The sequence below is a fragment of the Gallus gallus genome, chromosome 1 (assembly GCF_016699485.2).
Source record: "Gallus gallus isolate bGalGal1 chromosome 1, bGalGal1.mat.broiler.GRCg7b, whole genome shotgun sequence".
NCBI classification, from domain to species: Eukaryota; Metazoa; Chordata; class Aves; order Galliformes; family Phasianidae; genus Gallus; species Gallus gallus.
Genome location: NC_052532.1, coordinates 16,579,536 through 16,594,272, shown reverse-complemented (window position 1 = coordinate 16,594,272; position 14,737 = coordinate 16,579,536).

The window sequence follows — 14,737 nt, the reverse complement described above, 5'->3', positions numbered from 1 at the left end:
ACAGTTATGACTGATGAAAGAGGAATTACCTCTTAAATCTCCCCATGGCAGGCTACTGATCTTCAACGGTTTGTTATCCTCACTGCACCAAAGGCTGTTTTCCACCCACCAGTCCACAGAAGAAAATACGTGTTCATGGTCAGGCACTGATCTAAGATCAGGTATGTATTTGTTCAACAGGTCCTGACAAACTTGCATACAGTGTTCCTTCTGTTCCTGTGTGAGCATTCATGGGACCCACTTGGCAATAACTTAGCAATATTCCAGCACTGCCACCATTGTTTCCAACTCACTGAAGCTGATATTCAGATCTCTACACAGTTCCTTGGTCATAATTTGCCAATTTGCACAGATGAGCTGATTGAGATGCTCTTCATTTCCTGGTGTGACAGCTGTGCATGGCCATCTGGAATATGGCTTGCCTTTCCTACCACTGTTGTCAATGTGTTGAAACGTACCACCCACCACTTCCTGGTGCTCACATCCATTGTTTGGTCTCCACAAACATTCAGCAAGCATCAGTGAGTGTCAGTGGGTGCCATTTTTTTCTGCATGGAGGAATTCAATGACATACCTTTGCTTCATACATATTTTCACGTCAGACACCATTTTGTTCAGAGAGCCCCTCTGCTGCCATCTGTCACATGGCAATAAAATGTACTAGAGTATCAATGGGAAGGTTCAGCCTCTACTGTCATACCATCAACATCCACCTCTGATGTCATGGGCCAACATGATAAAATAGGAGGCATTACTTTTGGAGCAGCCCTTATACCTGGAGAAGAAGTGCATTTTTCTTTTCCGGCTGTGGTTAAGCAGATAGGTTGACAAAAGGGTAGAGCAGAAGTTTGAGCTTGTGGTGTAAGGTTTACTGGGATTTGTTTGGTGGCCGGTGCCATATTTGCAGAGTTTGTTAATGCTTAGATGTTGTACTGAGGGACGTGGTTTAGTAGGAAATAGTGGTGATAGGTGGACAGTTGGACTGGGTGATTAATATTAGAGGTCTTTTCCAATCTTGGTGATTTTATGATTCTCTGATTCCAGGTAGTGTAATTCATTCTGGTTTCAAGGCCTACTTCCTAGGAATACCGTGCAGGAAAAGGGATTTGGATGAGCTTATCATAAAACATAAAACGTACAAAAATACATGAAGGATTTTTTTTTTCTTCTGGACTACTGAATTTCCTTAAATGCAGCTGTCTGGTCAGCTGCATTTCTATAAATAACATGTGAAAGTATTTGATATTTTCACACAGCAGTGATTGTAGGAGAAAATGTTCCAGTTTTTCCCCGAAACCAGTATGCAGGTCAGGTTTCACCTCACTTAGGTCTAGCGATCTCAGATTTAGTTTACTTTAATTAAGGTATAAATTCACGCTACAAACAATAAAAAGAACCTCCAGTCAAAGATTTTCCAATCCTAAAATTGTTGGAAAAGGTAAAGAGAGCAGAATAAGGGGATATTCCCCATTAGGAGCAGAGATGGAAGGTACGAGGATTTATATTTTGTTTTATTGTTTTCATAAGGTACAAATCTTAACCATAAGAACTATTAAATTAGGCTAGCTGGAAACATTCCCACTTAATTTTTATATGGATTTCCCAAGAAGAAATGTTTCACCACCACTTAAGAATTTGGAAAAATTATTGCTTGGGAAGAAACATTAGGAGGATAAAATGGGATTTTGAGATGCATTTCAATAATACAGTTTTTAAGTACTAGGACAAAAAGCTTCACTGCAGGCACAAGGAGTAGCATAGAGGTTCACAGGTAGGCAGGAGAGCCCAATTAACAAACACTAGCCTGTCCCAGCTCCTTGCAGGTCCATCCCAGTCATCAGCCCCCTGAAGGCCCAACTCCACACCCACTAAGAAGCACAGGAGTTCAAGGCAGGTAGGAGAATTCCAATAGCCCAATTAGAGAAACAGCTCTTGCCAAGCTCCTCCTAGAACTGTCCCAGAAGAACCTCGGCAGGAGGGACTGAGGAACACCCATCGCCATGAGACAGTGGGAGATGCCCTCCAGGTGACATTTTTACTGAGAGATGTCACAGAAACACAGAGGTTGGAAGGGACCTTAAGGGATTATTGAGTCCAACCGCCCTGCCAAAGCAGGTACCCTACAATAGGTTGCACAGGTACGCATCCAGATGGGTCTTGAATATCTCCATAGAAGAAGACTGAAGACTTCAGAACAGCCTGTTCCTTTGCTCCATCACCCTTACCATAAAGTTATTTTGCATATTTGTATGAAACTTCCTGTGTTCAAGTTCTAGGCCATTGCTCCTCGTCCTATGGCTGTGCACCACACAGAACAGCCTGGCTTCATCCATTTGTCTTCCAGCACCCTTAAGATATTTATAAATATTAATCAGATCCAGCCTCAGTCTTCTTTTCCCCAGTCTGGACAGACCCAGGTTACTCAGCCTTTCCTCATATGGAAAATGCTCCAGGCCCTTTATTGTCCTTGTGGTCCTCCACTGCAATCCTTGTCTTTTTTGAAATGGGGAGACTAGAACTGGACAAAGTATTCTAAATACGGCCTCACCAAGGCAGAGTAGAGGGAGCAAAACACTTTCCTCAACCTGATGGCCATACTCTTTTTAAAGCACTTCAGTGTGCCGTGGGATGCACTGTGGGATGCAGGGTAAGAGATGAAAGAAACCGGGGAGACTGAGATACAGAGGCAGCTACTGGGCAAACTGTATGAGCCAAGCTGTTCAAGGGATCTACACTGTACATCTATTTCTGCCAATAGACCTTCATTTTTCTCAACCAAACAAGAGAGCAGCATGAGGCCACTGGTGCTGTCAGCATCTGTGAGAGAACTCTCCATGTCTGTATTGATCTTTGTAGCCCTTTTCATGTGTTTATATGTGGTGCAGACATGTTTGTGTATGTGCCTCGGGAATACGTGATCAGCCTCACTGCTGGCTGAATCTGGAGGTACACAGATGTGGCAGCCTTGACTCCACGGGTCTACTGGAATTTGCAACCTCTAACATACATGTTTTGACTGTCTCTTTCAAAACTCATATACATTTCTAGGGATAATGAAAAGAAAGTAAAGGAAATAGAATATTCTCAATTTTATTAAAGCAATACTTCATCTGAGTAATTCACAGTGTTTTAAATTGTTGGAGTTTTTTTCATGTTTTGAGGCAGAAAGGAAAATGAGAACAGGCACAGTATTATTATTATTATTTATTATTATACAAAAGATCTACCTGTACTTACTGCCTATAGAGAAAAGCTTCCTGATAAAGTGACAGATTTTAAAAGTATTTGCATCAAGAGTGGAAAGTATATGAATCCCTTTCTGAAACTACAAGTTTGGGGACTAATTCAGAAATCGCATGAGGGAAATTTTATGGCCTCAGTAATGCAATAGAACAGGTTAAATGATCATGATATTCCCTTCTGGCCTTAAAATTTATTAACTTCCTCCCATTTTTCCTGTTGATAGGTTCAGCGATACTTTCTAACTACACAGCTCTCAGTGGATATTATACGGTAGCTGCATATAATTACTTCCATCTTAGAGCAGGAAAACTTGAGATTCAGAGGAGCTAAGTGACACAATCATCATGCAAGAATGCACTAGAACCCACATTAGACCTTAGATTTATGGAGTAGCCATCCTACACACAGTCCATCAGCCTCCCAATCTCTGACAAATTAGTTAAGCCCAGTGTTCCTTTTTCTCCCCTTCCATAAAATAAGTGCAATAACACATTCTTATTTCTATTTACCTATAAAATGCTGGCAAAGGTGATTTCAGCTTATGTGGAACTCCTTTAGCTATTTCTAAGCAAGCTACCATGGTTAACATTAGCCACGTAGCTACAGTAACACAGAGCTCATGACAAAATAATCACCTTAGCATTTAAAAAACATAATTTGCATTCTCTGCTGCTATAGCTGGTAGTGTGGCACAAAACCTGTACTAAATACCTGTACCACAGTGGCTACTTTAAAGCTAGCAAGAGCATTCTGAGTTGATTTAAACTAGGACTATGCACTGTGAGAGTGTATAGGTACCCCAAGTGCAGTTGTGAAGATCCAATGCAGTTTCATTTTTATTTCATGAGCATCTGATATCTGTGCTCAGAAACCCATGGATTCTTCAGGAAGAGCTAACATCTCTCACACATGCACCAAGCTTATCTCTGATTGTCATTCTGGGTAAAAGTATTTACATTTTAAATGTTGAATACTCATACAACATTTAATATGCTTTACAAATAATTATGAGAAACACTCTTCCTAATAAATAGTAGAGAGCAAAAACTCCTTAGAATTTGCAGATTTAAAGTAAATAGGATTTTAATACTTAATTAAGTTGTTAAAAATTGAACAACACTTTTATAGCACATTTAAAAATATATTTTATGTGTAAATGCTAGGAAGCAACTTAAAAATAAATATGGAATGGAAACACCCTGCAGTGGCTCAGATTTTTCCTCCCCACATCAGCTCAGCCCTTTTCTCCATTTTACTCAGTACCCAGAGAAGTTTTAGGGAAAGACAATAGGATAATATACACAGAACTGGTAGTACTATGCAGGTGACAAGGAGTGCCATGAGCAGTTCTTTCAATCAGCTCTGCCAGCAGCAGCCTGTAAGCAATGCCTGTGTGAAGATGCAGAAATCAAAAGAACAGAGAAAACATCCTAAAGAACTTGCCTTCTTCATTGCTATACCAAATGTGAAGAGCATCCACCCCCAGAACATACATTCATTACATACACAACCTTCGACTTTATGACAAGCAGCACAGCCGTAAAAACGTCTTTCAGTCCTCCAGGTAGAAGATTGCCCATCACTGCTTTGTACATAAACCAGGAGTGCTCTTCAGTCTTCCTCAGTCTTACTGGGCATCTTAAATCTCACTAAGTGTCGGACAGCAAACCCGCCTATCAGCCTTCCCAACCTCACACTGACCTCTACATGCACTAGATCCATCTTTACTTTATATTAGTTATGCATGCTCAGAAGTGTCTTACAGAGGGAAATGAGTGCCTGCTACTTAACAAGAACTCAAACAAACACTTGGCTTCTGCCTGAATCCCACAGTGAATCCAAGTGGTTAAAGGTGACCAGAGATGTGGCTAAATTTACATGGCATCCTGGTGATCACTTCCTACCTAACAACCTAAATATAACATCATTTGCCATAATCCTCCTCAGGTGTTTCTTTTCAGAGATAATATTTACCAATTTACTTCTAACACAGAAGTCATCCTCTACCTCAAGTTATATTTTTATCAGATTTAGGGGAGATTTTTGGACAGGCATCAAATTATTTTCTCCTCTCAAGTCTTCCTGAGACTTTTTTCAGTCTACGTTTTTTCAGTGTACATTTTGTACATACAGAGAAAAAAATGAGCACATAAATAATCACAGCAAATAGAAAAGCACGTAAGTATTGTTTCACCTTTAGTTTCATTCTCTTACTTTGATTTCTCATATGTATATATATACATAAAAAAATTATATTATTATCTTTAGTATTATTTTTCTTTATATTCCATGATCGTAAGTTTCTACTGGAGTGTATTGATCTGTAAGAGGGATATGTATAAAACTCATGTCAAAAGAGACAGGGAACTGTCTTCTTCCAAGCAGGAGAGATATAGTGCAAAATACACCTTCCTGACTTTGGTTTCTTTGGGAAAATTACTTTCACATAGATCTTACTGCATTAATCCTGTTATTGGTCTTACAGAAGAAGGAAGAATGAGATTTACTATTTCCATTTTCAGTATTTATGTTGTGCTTAAGTATTATGGAGATGTGGCACTTGGATGTGTGAGAGAAGAAGGACAGTCTGGAGGAGGAAGAAAGAGGATTCTGAGTTGTTAATACAATATTTAAAGCCTTTAAATATATTTCAGCTTTCTTCCTCAAAGGGAATAAATAATTTGGGCTTTGCAAATTAACCATTCTCTGCAGAATTTCACAAAGAGAAAATAACTGTGGAAGAATCTTGCATTTAAGAGAGCATTTTGTTACCTGTACCAACGTATGCAATGATGGCAAATTAGACTGAAGATCTGCATACAAATTATTCTGAGGAATCAGGGAGAGTAATGACACAAAAGATTTTGGCAAGTCTTAGATGCTTGGGAAGACTGATAGCACACCCATCTGACAAAATTAGCATACATATCTCAGCTAAGGAAATTCAGTTGTCTTTTGTGGCCAGGGTTCTTGCTAGTTGTCTCCTCCTTCAGCCACAGGGAAAGAAAAATCTTCAGTATTAACATATTTTTTGAATGAGGCACATAATTCTGTCTTTCACTATACTCTTTTTCTCATAAGACACATAAGCTATTCTCAGAGTTCCCAGCTGAACGCAGCTCTGAGCTTGTGGAAAGGATTACAGAATTTTATTTGAATAAGAGTTAGTAGTTGCTTTTTGTGTCTGGTGTGATTACTGGAATTGCAATGTGTTCCTTTTTATGCGTGCAGTAGATTTATGCAAGCATGTATAGTAAAGGATTTCTCTGCCATTGGCAAAGTGGAATGTCAGCCGGAGCATCTCCTAGGGATGCTCTGTTGAAGTACACCTGTTATTCTATGCTACAGTCTTCCTCCACTGCCATAAAATACAAGGCCTACATTTTTGCATGTGCATAAACTAATGATAGATAACTGAGCTTCCAAATTACAGCTGGGGAAGCCAAGCCCCAGGCACCAACTCATTTTAATGCAAGTATGTCAAAATGAGATTATATCCTTGAGCCATAATGGGATAAAAAGACCCTTAAAACACTAATAATTCCAACTTATAATAATGATTATTGCTCTTTTCAAATGAAGTTAAAAAACTGTGCAGTGGCTTTGACTTTTCTTTTTGTTAAATAAAGCACTGCTTTTATCAGTATGGAAAGTCTACCACATTGCCGTAACACTTCAAGTGGATAAGTACAGCTTAAAAATTTGGAAAACGTAGCTTTAATGTGGAGATGGGAAGTAAATATGCCACTGTTGTAATATCTTGAGTAGCTGAAAGCAATTCAATTTTTTTTGTGTGTCACCATAATAGTTTTGACAGATTATCTGGCTCCTAACTTTTTTTCAAGGCTATATAAAACCCCAGACTGTGACACCAGCCCAGCAGAAATCAGGTGCAGATGGTACTGAGAGTTCAGACTCAGGGAAGAATAATTCCTTTGAGAAATTATCGTTTGGTTGATGCATTTAAGTCAACAAGGCTTCTCACAAAAAGATATTTCTACAGAAATCATTTTCTTTCTCTCATCACACCTTTTAATTAAGTCTAAAGCCTTGCATGGCTGTAATCAATGTACACAAAAAAAGTAAGCAGACAGCTACAAACACAAGTGAGGGAAAGAAAGGATGCCATGACTTACTAAACAAAGATGTGACAGATTTACTGGAGGAAAAAGAAAACAGAGAGAGCAGAAAGAAAGATTACAACCCAACAGGATTCTCTGATTTTACATTGTTCTTTTCTTCTACTTTCATTTCACTAGAACATGGAATGGATGCCAGAGATGCATCAAACTGTCCAAGTATAATTTAAGTAGTCAGGGAACAGATGTTCACAACAGTTTCTGGTCAGTGCAGGGATTTTATTACCTGCCCACAAGCTCCTACCCACTGTGAAAATTGTATTTCTTGCAGATGTACTATATCAGATTATATCAAATTACATGTATTCTATAAAGTTGAATGACCCTAATCAACTAGCAATGTAATACAATATCTCCTCCCTTCCTCTTATCCTCCCTTTATCCAAGACTACATAGAAGTTACTAACACTGGCCAATATTACAATGTGGGCTTCAAAAGCTCCAATTCTTCAGGAACTTGACTTTGAATGTTAGCAACTTCCTACAGCGTGAACAGGTGGGAGAATGCTGGAAACTGAAGGTAAGCAACAGTTCTCCTTCCCTTCTCCCTTGTACATGTAGCAAAGGTCGTTACTCTAACCCACCTTCATATTTTCAAAGGAACAAGACAGTGTGCCAGCTCTAGAAATCTGCCAAAACTTCTTCCCACAAAAATTAAGAAAACAGTAATTTCTCCCAGTTGACCGTCAAGGTACATTGATATATTGGTTCTTTTCATTTGATAGGAAAAGGAGGCTCAACATAATGATGGTATCTGAACATCAGGGTATAAATATAAACACCATATAGATATATGAACATGATAGCAGAAATAATATATTAATGAAACATTGAAAAATATGCCTGTAAAATGTCAGTCAGTGAATCCAAAATATGTCTTCAACAGCATAAAACATTTACTATGCATCAGGGATAAGCTTATGCAGCAGCAGTTGTAACTCCTGCATGCACACTTTGTCTAAGTTTACATTGATCAACACCAGTGAAACAGCCATTAGCTGAACTGAGTTACGTATTGAAGTTTTTCCCATTCTGAGAATGTGCTATTGTGGCAGCACTGCCAGAAGGATCCAGAAAGGCAATTTTAACCTAGCTGAGGTTTGACTAATTGTGCTGCTGTATGGTTATATCCTTCATTACAGCTTGCAGAATTCAAGTCTCCATCATCATAATATACTTGATGTGTTAGATGTTGTATTTGACTGGCTTCTTTTCAACAGTTTCGTGAAAAAGGAAAGTGGTTCTGGATGGTGACAGCCAGAACTTCAGGAAGAAGATAAAAGATTGCACATTTGCTTGAAGAATTTTTGTGCATATTCAAGAAGAAAAGGCTCCAGACACAGTGGGCTATGATGCATGAAAGAATCATCACACAGAGAGACCTCAGAGGCAGTGGAAGGAAATTTCTCAAGACCAAAGGAAATTCAGCTGTTTTTTTGTTGTTGTTTTCGTTTGTTTGTTTGTTTGCTGTTTTTTGTAAGATAGAGTTACTGTGTTGACTTAGAAGCAAGAATTCATTGGCAACAATACAGTGGGCAGGGTCAGAGCTGCATGTGAAACTTTTTTTTTAACTTCTACTTCCATAGCTTCCCATTTACTTCCCATTCTACTTCCATAGCTTCCCATTTACTTCAAGTTTTGCTTTAAAATGTTAAGTTCTGTTCAAAAAAAAAAAAAAAACAACAAAAACATGAACAGTAATAACATGAAACATATTCTCATCTCTTTGGAAAGCTGACTGGAAGACAACCTGAGTATGTTGACCTCAGAGCTGCAGCCAGCTTGAGGTACCATCTTGGCTATCCAAGAATAACCAAACAAATTAAGACCAATGGCCTATCTAGGCAAATAACATTTCTTTGTAGAGTAGCCAGAAATATATATTACATTAGTAGAGAAGTATTTTACTTCTCTTTAGATTTCCATAGTATTTTCTGACAATGAAAAAATGCATTAGAAAACTGCAGCCCTTATATACACTGAATTATGATAAAGATTGCATGTTTGTTCCTTAAGTGCTTACCAAACTGCATATCTGAGTGGAAGATCTCTTTCCTAATTCCCCCATTTTGAAAGACAGGACAACATAATGTTACTTCATGTCCATGCTATATATATGTTCATTCATGTCTAAGGAGTCCCTTAAATTAATCCTGAAACAATTCTAGTTGCTTCTCCAAGCACCATCATGTCACTTTAGACCTTAGTGAAGAAACAAAATAAACACAGCAAATAATACTTTCTCTGTTCTTCCACTGCTGTAAAAGCAACACTGAGAAACTGTTATTTTCTTTGCTTAAACCAAAATTCCTGAAGAGATTTGCAACAACAAAACAAGGAAAACATCAAGTAGGCAAATTTTTTTGTTCTGCACAGAAAACTCCTCAAATGTTCTGGTTAGGTGACTAGGGATAAAATAATAGACAAAATGCTAACAGGATCCTTCTTTGCCTGCTTAAAATTCACTAACGCACAGAAGTTGTGTAAATGGTTTCACATCATCTGGCAGCTACGAAGAGCAAAACAAAACATCATTCTCAGGTACTGTACTTCTTGCTTTCTGAATAATGTACCACCATGTACTAATTATCGTAACAGAGAACAATATACACAGAATTTAAAGTGTAGTGTGTTTCTTCAGTCATATTTACACTGCACTGTTCAGGAATGCATTTACATTGTTATATATGAGAGAAAGAGTAGATGATTATACAGAAATTACATACTACACGGAATGCAGCCTTACATGACTTGTACTGTGGATGATAATCACAGCAACACTTTCTTCCTCCACGCTTGTACACCAACACTATTGCCAATTCCAAGTCACTGCATTCTCCAACACTCTCACTGCAGCCTATCCTGCAGATGCCTCCACTGGATTCCTATAGCAGTGCACAGACATCAGCAAGAGCCAACTCCCTCAGCACTTGGCCAAAACTTAGGTCTAATAACAATCAGCAGATAATTTAGATGGACTGTTTGCTCTCTGAGACAATCCTGCATTCATTCACCTGCTACAGAGATGCTGAATTTAGCCCCAGTATATCTACACATATATATTATGTTATGTTCCATACATTCGGAGGTAGTTGTTCTTCTCTAATTGCTTGGTGTGGTTACAGTGGTCACTGGAGGCTGACAGACACAGTCTATGTGGATGAGCCAGCAAAGAAGCAGCCCTGGTGTTATAGACTGCAGTAGTTCATGGTGGATTTCATTTGCAGCTCCCTGCGCTGCTGTTTTTGAAGCCAGCCAGAATGGTAAAGTTAGCCTCTGCTTCTTTGCAAATATGAACTTGATCTTGCATGATTCCACTGACCTGAATCGAGGGATCACAAGTAAAGGGCATTACTCATGATACAGAAATTATGAACATGACCTTTCCAAGACTTGGGCCGGTCATAGTCTTAGATGGTAGCAAACTACTTCTTACAATCTCTTTAAGCAGTTCTCCCATTCTTATAAACTGTATTCTCTATCACAAATAGTTAATCTGGGTATAAACTCCTCAGAATTTCTGTCTTTTCCTGGTTGACTTTCAGTAGACCTCCTTTTCCCTAAGCAAAGCTTCATTAAAACTCACACAACCAGACAACTTAGCATGTGTCAGCCAGTCTGGGATAGCTTTCCATACATATCTCTCAGCCCACACCAAAGCAATTAGTTATTTTAACCTTCTTTCTCTGAAAGTTTACATTATGGAAATGTCTTGCTCTATCAATTGGAGGAACGCATTTGGTAGCATCTTACCCAGCAGACTCTTCCACCTTCTGTCATCACAGTTTTTCTCTCATCTTTCTCTCCTCCGCCATATCCAAACTTTAAGCCTACTCACACTCTTACTTCATCTGCTACCAATCCTACATGGCTATCCCCCTCCTTAAGTTCAGTAGGGTTTTTCCTTCATTAAGTGTGCATGCTACCAGGCAGAGTCAGACAGAGAGTGAAGCTGGCATCTTATAAGGTCCTCCCTCTGCCTTCTGTACATCTTCATTATATTGAAAAATAAATTGTCTTGTTAGTTATCTTATTACATTTTAAGTTGACAAGTAAATCTTATTATAAAAGTATAATTATACAATAAGATTTTTTTCATGCATTTAGCCCTCTCTCTCTGACGCTTAATTATATCTACTGCTGAATGGTGATCTGAAACATTAAATTGCCAAATCAACTAAAAAACTCACATAACAGACTGATTTCCTAGCCTGCTTAAGGTTCCAGTTTACCATATACCAAAATCATTTTAAACCTGTGTTCAACAAACCTTTCAAGAGCAAAATGGCCTGCACAAGAGGAGAAAAAAAAGAAGACTCCAATAGAATTATTTTAAGAGAATTATACCTGAACTTATCTGTAGGTTAAGAAAAGAAGTTTTGTGAAGGCACAGATGGGATCTCCACCACAGATCAGCGACCTCATAACAAAAGAGCTCTGTACTATGGCACAGGACAATTGAGGCTGCTTCCCTGCTTTTTACAGAGCTTTGCCCTGGGGATCTTCCTTCACATGCAGATGTGCATACACACAACATGCACGTGCGTGCTAGCCAAAGAAGTTGCAGTGAGAGAGAGCCACTCCAAACCATAGAGCTTTGAAGGCCCTCGGAATCCAATGTATAACATTCAGATTTTTTGTTTCAGGTAACCATCATACAGCCTGAACTCAGGCTCCCTATAACTCCCCATCATCCCAATTGAAATAGCACCAGAGCCCTTCTTGCATTTTGAAAGGAAAAGCCATAGGTTGTCCACATACCTTACTATCCAACCTTATCTCATTGCAGAAATGCATGGGGTAGTCAGCAAATGCACAGAGAGCCAGGGGAGATATCCTGCAGGTAAATTAGCCGTGGAGTCCACCTGGGAATGGTCATACCTACACAGTGCTTCCTCAAGAGTTCTAAGAGATCATTCTCTGCACATCCTTAAGATGTTCCAGCATAAACAGATTGAAATTCTTATTGGAGGAGCTTAGTGGTCAGTCAACCAACAGCTATGCTGAGGCCGGACATATTCCCAATAGCAGCATGTAAAATATATAAAGCCCTGCTACACATAGCTGAACCACCCCAGTTTGCTGCCTGAAAGAGCCCAGTAGTAGCTGCAAGTAATAAGGCTACAGAACAAAGTCTGCATGAAATTTGACCTTGAAGAGAGTAAGAAATCAATGTGATCTGCAAGTCTTAATTTAAGTTACATTTTTTAAAAAGCATCCAGAATTGAACAAAAAGAATTGTAGATCCCAAACTACCTATAAATTTTGTTGATGGCACCAAGATGATCTATAAGCAAATAATCTTCTCCCACACTGAAAAGAAGCCTGACTCTGGTAATGCACACTTTTGTTAAGGAGTTCGCAGACAATTTAATAGGGACATTTTCATTTCCATAATGTGATCAAAACAAAGAACACAATTGCATCTCGTAAACATGAAAGACATTCACCTTCATTAACTAATAAAGCCAAGAAATTATGCCATCTAATATAAAGGAAAGTGGAAGAAAAAGGGACGAGCCTTGCTCTGTGATGGTAAATAAGTTTCAGTAGAGTTACTGCATGAAATATATAAGAAAGCTTAAGGGACTTTGGCAACCAAATCTTGCTGAACTTCATCTGGAGGTGAATGACTAACTCCTCAGCACTCCCTTGAAAATCCTTCTGGAAACTATATTTACTTCACTGCCTCAGTAAATTTTTTTTCTTCTGCTTGCATATCGCATATCCTGTCTAACTTGGGACTTGCCACTTTAAACAGAGGACTTATTACCAGTAAACATATCTTTTCTAGCCTGATTCCAGCATGACTCTATTCATCTGTAATAAATTCTGAGTATAAATCTCTTTTACTGCTGTTCTCCATGCGTCAGAAATTCATGTACAGATTTGGTATAAGCAAGTGTAACTTCCTCTAGAAGTTTAGGAGGCAAACTCTGCAATGACAGAACATTGTAAGTTATATGCTAGTATAAAAACATTCATGTGACAAAATATACCTATTTGATATTCAAGGAGTGTATCAAGACAGCTATTTATGCTACACTTTTCAGAAAGCTAAGCTTCTATAGCTGAGACAAAGCATTAAAAAAAAAAAATCAGAACTCACTAAGATACCAAGGGAAGTGACCAGGTTTTAATAGGAAGTCAGTCCATGAGTTGTGTACAAGGAGCTCAATATTTTCTTAAAGAGCAACTCCAAATGTGATCAGCACCACAGATCATTTAAAAATTAGGTCATAAATTGTTTTACTGGTCTTGTCCTTGAGCACTGTATGATATGAGGACAGAAACACTTTAAATTATATTTCTATTAACTGTTTCCCAAACTTCGCTTCTATCTTTCATTATTAACACACCTACCCTTACAAATTTAAGTCATTTTCTGTCCTCCACATTCACAAGCTTGTAAGTCACCACTTCACTCCGGTTTCTGCCAAAGATGATATGGGGAGAAAAAGCAATCCAAACTGTGTATTCATGACTTGGCACAAGTACATACTGCCTAACAATAAGCTTGGATACAAGTTCACCATATGGTCCTCAGGCTACCTAAAGACCAGTAAGCCATGACTACTTCTTTCAGCATGTAATAGGCAAAATGCCTTAAAGTGGTGCTACGCTGCTACAGATGGCTTAGGTTGTCTTTAAAGGTCTAGTTATGAGGCTCTCTGAAAATCAGTCACCCGCTGGCTGTGAACAGATGTAAATTAGTTCTATCATATAGAGATAAATAATTGCTTCTTAATGCAATCTTCCTCCACTGACTGTCCAGTAACAGCTCTTTCCTCTCTAATGTTCCTTTAAGAAGTATCTTCAATTAAGGAGTAAAAGACTCCTTCTAACTTGACATTTCAACTTGAGAAAAATAACTAGTTCAGTTCCCTATAGGCAAACTATCAACTTAGGCAATTAGTAAGCATGGATTTGTTACAATGAAATTCTGAAAGAAGTCCTCGAAAACATATTTATGAATAGAACTTTTACTCTACCAATACTAAATGGAATTTTACAGCGTAATCATGATTCTATTTTTAGACATTTATAGAAAATAAGCTTGATCTTGAATTCAACCAGCTTAAAAAGCATGTGCAAAAAATATATATATATCAATCATATTTTTGTTTACTAAACAAGAAATATAATTCAAGTATAATTCAACAGCTCCGAAATATGCATCATTATCATCAGTAATTGACAAAAGCAATACCTTACTGTATGAGCTGCAGTATCTGTCCCTGGGGGAAAAACAAATTGAACTGACCTAGTAACAGTGGTGAAAAGCACCCTCAGTTTTCCTGGAACTTCATTTATCATGTATGACTTACCACTATTTTTTCATGTCACTTGTTGAT